Below are 7,596 nucleotides of genomic sequence, written 5' to 3' on the forward strand. Positions count from 1 at the left end.
GATGCCCCATCCCACCATCCAGACCCAAACCTAGATGAACTATCCCTCCCCCAGACCTACAATGTGCCCCCATCCCTCCCCCAGACACAGACCAAGTGGCCCCATCACCTCCCTCCAAACCCACACCAAAGTCCCCATCCCACCCAAACCAGGATGCCCAATCCCTGCCCCCACACCAATGTGCCCTGTCCCTCCCATCAAACCAACACCAACGTGCCTCCATCCACTCCCTCGAGAGCCACACCAAGATGCCCCCATCCCACCCTCCAGATGCACACAACTGTTCCCATCACACCCACACCAGGATGCCCCACCCCACCCTCCAGACCAACAGATGCCCCATACCTGTTCCATGCTGACACCAATGTGCCCCCATCCATTGCAGACCCCACCAAGATGCAATTAGCCCTCCATCCACAGCAGGATGCCCCCATCTTCCCTTCCAGACCCACACCTAGATGAACCATCCCTCCCACCAGACCCAAATGTGACCCCATCCCTCCCCCAGACACAGACCAATGTCCCCATCCCTCCCATCAAACCCACACCAATGTGCCCCATCCCCTCCCTCAAGACGCACACCAAGATACCCCAACCCCTCCCATCCTCCCAGCCCACACCTAGAAGACCCATGCCACCCTCCAGACCAACAGATGCCCCATACCTGTTTCAGACCAACACCATGTACCCTCATCCATTGCAGATCCCACCCTAACAAGTGATTCTAGGGTTGAACACTTATTTAAGGATAACCCAATATTTGCCTACAAGAGAAGCGCAAACCTTAGAGACAGACTGGTCAAGACCAGTCACCAAATAACTGCTCATCAAGGAAAGGAACTTTTCCCTGCCTCCATGACAGTAATTGTAATTTCTTAAACAAAGGCGACACAATCACCCACCCGAGAACAGGCAAAAAGATCAACAGTTACGCCACCTGTGATACAACAAACATAATCTACATCATAAAATGCCCTTGTGGCATTTAATATGTGGGACAGTCCAAAACGCCAAGGAAAACTACGGTGGAATGAGCACAGATCGTGCATCAGAACCAACAACACAAACACGGCAGTAGCAATACATTGGAATGACAAGAAACATAATATAAACCAAATTCGGTTTCAGGTAGTGGAGGTGGTGAGATGACATAATGCACATGAGAACTTGAGCAGACGCTTACATCAAAGGGAAACTAACTGGATCAGCTGTTTGGACTCCCTGGCACGTGGGGGGATAAACGAGGAAATAAACGGCATGCATTACTTGTAAATGGACCACCTTTGTAGGAGGCTATGGGTGATTAAGAAACAATAGTAATAGGTGGTCTACTATGATTATCCAATGACTATAATCATAATTATGCAACTGTTAATGTTCTTTTGGGAAATTTAGATTTAGGACTGACCAAAGTGACCCCCACCCTCTTAGGCACCCGAGTTTGATCGCATAAGGATGCTGAGCAAGTATTATTAGTGTGATTAGATACATATTATCATCATGAGTATTTGTACTCATGTTAATAATGGATGCAAATATAGTGCTTATTTATAACTTTGAACCATATATTCAATGATAAACTAAGCATATGGATGCATTAGCATTATTAGATAAATACTAACAATCAAGGTGATATGAGGATTATCAGTACTCACGTTAATAATGGATGCAAATATAGTGCTTATTTACAACTTTGACCACGTAATGGGGCCTTAACGCACTTGAACCATATATTCAGTGATACACTAAGCATATGGATGCATTAATATGACGTTATTATAGCGGTTACCTCTATTATCATGAAAGACCATTCCTTGAGTGGATTGGTGAGTTACTTGATGTGTTTATGTTTGTTGTACTAATGCTTGATAGACATTTGAATTACACACCTGACCAGATGTAGGGAATAACACGTGGTAGCACAACAAGAAATCCAATGTATCTAATCCTTAGCAGTTGTCCAGTGGGGCTTGCTATCGTACCCCATAGCAACATGGGCCTGCGGGATGCAAGGCACTCATGACGCCGATGCGTTCTAGGACGCTCTGCGTCACGTTGCCTAGCAACAGCAGGCTTCATTGCAAAGAATAGGTAACATGGCTTCTAGTAACAAGCCGTGGCTCACTTCTAAATCATACTTGACAAGTGTGTTTCACGATCCATTTTTATGAGCACAACCTATTACTTTTGAAACACCAGCGATTGCGTGGACCATGGTAACGGTGATCCACGGGACAGTAGGCGGTCATGGCATCGATGCGTCTTCAGACGCACAGCGTCACGTCGCCTAGCAACGATCAGTAGCACTTTATACAGTGCAGGACACGGCAGGTGCCTGCTTTCGCGAGCGGCGTGGAATGGATCCAGTTACACGTCTAGCAGGTATGGATCAATTGAAGAGCAACTAATTATTATGTGTGAAAGGATAAGTGGGACCCCGGTTGCCTGGACAGAAGAATTGCTTTATTGCTTGATCTTTAATAACAGATCCAAAAGAAACAAAACAGAGTTCCCCTTTCTTGTAGAACTCTAGAACTTGATTTCAGTCTCTAGGTTACCCCGGTTTTCAGGGTTCGTTGATAAGGGTGGAGCTGACGGAATCACAGATCAGTCCTCGTATGCCCAGCGATAGTTCCCTGTGTCCTCTTGCTCCGAGGTTCGTTTCTCCTATAACGTGAAGAAAAAAATGTCCTTAGTCCTTCTTTGCTCTCTGCCTGATATAGTGGCTGGTGTAGTTGTGACCAAGCAGGGCCCTGACAATGTGTGAAAGGATAAGTGGGACCCCGGTTGCCTGGACAGAAGAATTGCTTTATTGCTTGATCTTTAATAACAGATCCAAAAGAAACAAAACAGAGTTCCCCTTTCTTGTAGAACTCTAGAACTTGATTTCAGTCTCTAGGTTACCCCGGTTTTCAGGGTTCGTTGATAAGGGTGGAGCTGACGGAATCACAGATCAGTCCTCGTATGCCCAGCGATAGTTCCCTGTGTCCTCTTGCTCCGAGGTTCGTTTCTCCTATAACGTGAAGAAAAAAATGTCCTTAGTCCTTCTTTGCTCTCTGCCTGATATAGTGGCTGGTGTAGTTGTGACCAAGCAGGGCCCTGACAATGGGACCGGCACTATAATCCCTCCCAAGCCCCACCCCCTTTTCCCCAGGAAGTGGCTTCCCATGATGCCTTACTGCCTAGGCCGGTCGGGCCAGATCAAATCCCGGTATCCGTTTCGGAATGTGCCGAGCCTACTTCGGTGAAACGTTCTTCCTGGGTAAGCCGTGTCTTGTTGTAGGTGATTCTGTGCGACGGCAAGGGAATGGACAGAGTTTCCATGTTCTCACTGTAGTCGGCCTCCCCAACTGCGTTGGCGGATTCTGCGTCGGCCGCAGTGACACGGCCTCCATGGGACACGCAGTGGCCGACACTCTCGTGGGAAATGCCGTGCCTGGCGTGGTGTTCACACGGAACCGTGGTCTTCTTCCCAGACTCCTTCTTCCCCACCGACCAGTCTCCCTCCTCGCAGCCGCCGACTGAGTATTCTGGGCCATACCTGGTTGGGTGGTGACGGCCGGGGCTCCCATGAACTGTGAGGTGCGGGTTGGGGCTCTCATGCTCTATATAGTCCTCTGCACGCTTACATTATGTAACAGCCAAATTATCAATATAAGGGAAGTATGATTGATTAGTATTTTGTCTCCTAACATTGTAAGACTGCAAACACTACCACCACAGCACCAAAAGGTAGGCATATTTGTCTCTGGTTACAACGAAGAACTTTTAAACACTGCATATATAATTGGTATTGTTGGAATGTCTTTGAATTAATTTCTTTCAGAGCAATGTCGCTCAGACATTTATAACGAGTATTAGACACACTGCCCCACAATCGGTTAAATAGTGGCATGTGAGACTTAATGTATAAAGATTGAGCCTGCGGAAGAGCCATATGAGGTGGTTTTTAATGAACTCATTTTGGTTTTGAATTTCTTTCCCTATCTTCATGCTATTCGACCACATTTGAATATGGTATGTTAAAATAAAAATTATAATGTTAATGTGAACCAACTAATTATGATTGTACTTCTTACAACGTGAAATGTTGGTGTTAATATTTGTATATGATTTTTGATGGATATTCTGTTGTACATTTTAATGTGCTGAATTAAATACTTTAAATGGAGCATATATGTATATAGTGCCCCAGCCCTGAAGACTGATATAGTCCAAAATGCATCAGCAACCACAATTAGTGACACATAATTTTTTGATGCACTTTCTGCCTTCGAATAATTAAAGATTTGGGGCGTATTATTGTGGGATACATTGACCCACTTCGGCTCTGCTATGCTGCATCACTCTGTTATGGGGGTGCCAGAAACCGCAAAATGGCAACAAAACCCTTGTGCGCACCGAAACCCGTGAAAATCGTGCTTTTCACTGCATAAAAAGATGGCTGCCCAATCTGCCACGCATGTTGTCAGTGGTGGAACAGAGCTCTCACTTCTGACATGTGTCACTGGGCTCCACAACAATTGAAAGTGGAGTGCAGAAGGACAAAAGCAGTGCTTTGCTAAAGGAAACTCCAAACAGTTTTAAAATCACCTTTTCTTTGCTGTTGAAACTTCAGAATGCCGGTACAGAACACTTCAAATATTCGAAATTCTTGCTGGGTGCTACAAATCAGTTCGTTTAAGAAATCATGGTGAATTTACAAGGTCCTGAAAGGCTGAGAGCATAAAGAGATTTCCACAGCAAAAGTGGCCTCTCTGTGGATCTGTCAAAAATCTCTGTGCAGCAGAGGGCTGCTGTGATGACAGCTGTCAGGGGCCTGCCTGATTAAACTTTAACATGTATAAACTGAAAATCAAATGTTTGCAATCTAAGAGGCCTGTTACTGATAATAACCCATATTGTAACTGTTTTGATCCCATGCAGTGAAATCTCAAATGAGAATTCTAGCTGCTATTTGATCCAACAAGTTTGTTTTGTGCTAAGGAAAAGGCCGCAGAATTTAACAATGAATTTAAACCTGGCCGAAGCTGCCAAACTGGAATAGCAGGTTTTCTCACAGAAGGAAGGCCCTTCCCCCCAGCAGGAAATTGCGCATAAGTGTTAATTACAGGGTAGGAAAGAACCTGGGCTACAGAGGCAAGGAACAATGACCAGCTGCAGAGCAGGAAATTCAAAGTGTGAAGACAGTCGTAAATGGCCTCTGCAAGGAACAAAGTTGGGGGATGGCTCCTGGGCTTCGAGGGAGAGAACAAGGGGTGGAGCAAAACAACCATTTGTTGCTTAATATGGACAAAGAACATATTCTAAAAAGACTGATAACTTACTGTTTAAAATTGTGAAAAATATAAAAATAACAGATGTTAATGTAATTTCTGGATGCACAGGTGAAGAGGCGCCAGAACTGTGTGACAGGTTCTGGACAGAAATGGCAAGAAAGGTGATTTTACGCAAAATGTATTTCTGCTAGAAATGTGAACCCTTATACACTTATTCCCATGTTAAACACGCACACTTGTAGAAATTTGCTTTAAAAAAATTGGAAATTGTGTTCCTAGTAAAAAGGGCAAATTTCTGTGAAAAGTGGAGACAAGATCCCACAGCTATGGGGTTTTGAGGACTAGCCAGGGCTTTAAGTGGGCCGGGGCTGGGCCCTGGCAGGCTCCGAAATCTCGTTTTGAGGCGGGGCCCTGCCAGGGCCCACTAATCTCCCCTGGCAGCCGCGGGTACTACACGAAAAGGCAATTTTTTCTATAGCCTGAAGCTCTCGCTTGTGTGCGAGAGCTTCAGGCTTCAGAAAAAAATGACTTTCACCCATAATGGTGGCACCGCACCTGCGAGGCATCCCTTTAAGCAAGAGATGCCTGTGGGCCAGAGCCACCATTATGGAGAAAACTTGAGGCCACTGGAAGCAGAGGCCTTGCTTTCTAAATACTGAAGCTCCTGCGGATTCGCGGGAGTTTCAGTCTTAAGGAACAAGACATCTGCTTCCAGGGGCCTCACCTTTTCAGCCTTAATGGTGAAGCTGACCAATATCTTGTATTGTTAGGAGTATTTTTGCATTGTCTGAAACCTCTCTCCAACCCATCCTATCTTTCCTCCATAACCATTATTGTTAAAACTATCTCTGCGCTGATTTTTCTCATCTGAAGAAGGTGAGTTTCCTTAGCAGGCCGTCACCCTGATCAAGTGACTGTGTTCCTGTGTGGTATTCGTTTTGTTCATAGTCGTCCTCTAGTGTAAGCAACCCATTTGTCATTTTAAAAGCGCATTCCTGTTTTCCTTTCTTGCGCCCATCGCTAAAAAACGACCTCTACTAAAACGTCTGTAACTCCCTCAGTTTTTGTGATAGAAACAAAATTTCTGCTTGTAGCTAATATTCATATCTATCCATCGCACCTATAACCGCACTCCAAATCAATGCGATTCTCCCGTTATTGCGATTATCGCTCAGTGCAGTTTGCCGCAAAATTTTGTGTTGGGAAATTTTGCACATGTAGAACAGCTTTTGATTGCTTTCGACTTTCATTTTAAGTTTTCAAATGTTTTCTTGGGATTAAATCATTGCTTGTGTTTGTGTGCAACTATCCAAAGCGGCTCCCATAACAATTTCAGCAATTTTGACCATATTTGGTGTTTTTGCCCAGTTCATTCTAAAGATAACTTTAAAAGCCATTTTGACAGCTGGATAGTCAACTCTGTTTTTCTCTTGTGTTTGCTGGGAGAAAGTGCGATTGATATTCTGTTTGAATTCTGCCATTCCTGAAAACCTGTTCTCTCATCCTATCTCTTTACATTGCCGGTTGAGGGGTGTGCAGGGGGAACCTTTAACCACAGTGCTATCAGGTCTGAACCCACACAAAGTATTATTTTATGTGCCAAATTGTTTTGCTCACTACTTACTCTTTGTGTATTAAAGAGATTATTCACTGTTACATCACCCCATTGGTGATTGTTGTGTACCTATTAAAACATATTACGATTAGAATACATAAATAAATATTTACCTTTGCAAACCAGCCCATTCCTGGTTCAGTGTGACCGGGGGGGTTTCAGGAGAAGGGCGTGATATGAGTGGTATATCGTTTAGAATAAAGACCTTTTAGACATAAATAAGGATTTCAGTTGTGCACTACATGCTAGGCGTTGACATGGGTGTGTGCCGGATTGAAATCACTTACAATATGAACCAAAGAAGTTGTTTTGCTTTTGTTACTAACAATGGGATAAACCATTGCATCTCCAGAGAAGAGCCGAGTGAGAGCACACCTAGAACTAGATTAACTTCTAGTTCTTTCTTTTCTCAGTTATTTGTAACCTTGTGCCTTGGTTTCAAGGTGTGCTCCGATAACCTTGAAAATTAACACAAAGACAATTACCGAAATATTAGTGGTGCAAACCTTCAATCATCCCTCCCTCCAGACCCACACCAATATGCCCCCATCGCACCCCCAGACCAATGTGCCCGTCCCTCCCCCCAGACCCACACCAATGTACCCCATCCCTCCCATCAAACCGACACCAATGTGCCTCCATCCACTCCCTCCAGAGCCACACTAAGATGCCCCATGCCACCCTCCAGCGGCACAGATGTCC

Source organism: Ambystoma mexicanum, chromosome 2p (genome assembly GCF_040938575.1).
Source record: "Ambystoma mexicanum isolate Mex_15411 chromosome 2p, UKY_AmexF1_1, whole genome shotgun sequence".
NCBI classification, from domain to species: domain Eukaryota; kingdom Metazoa; phylum Chordata; class Amphibia; order Caudata; family Ambystomatidae; genus Ambystoma; species Ambystoma mexicanum.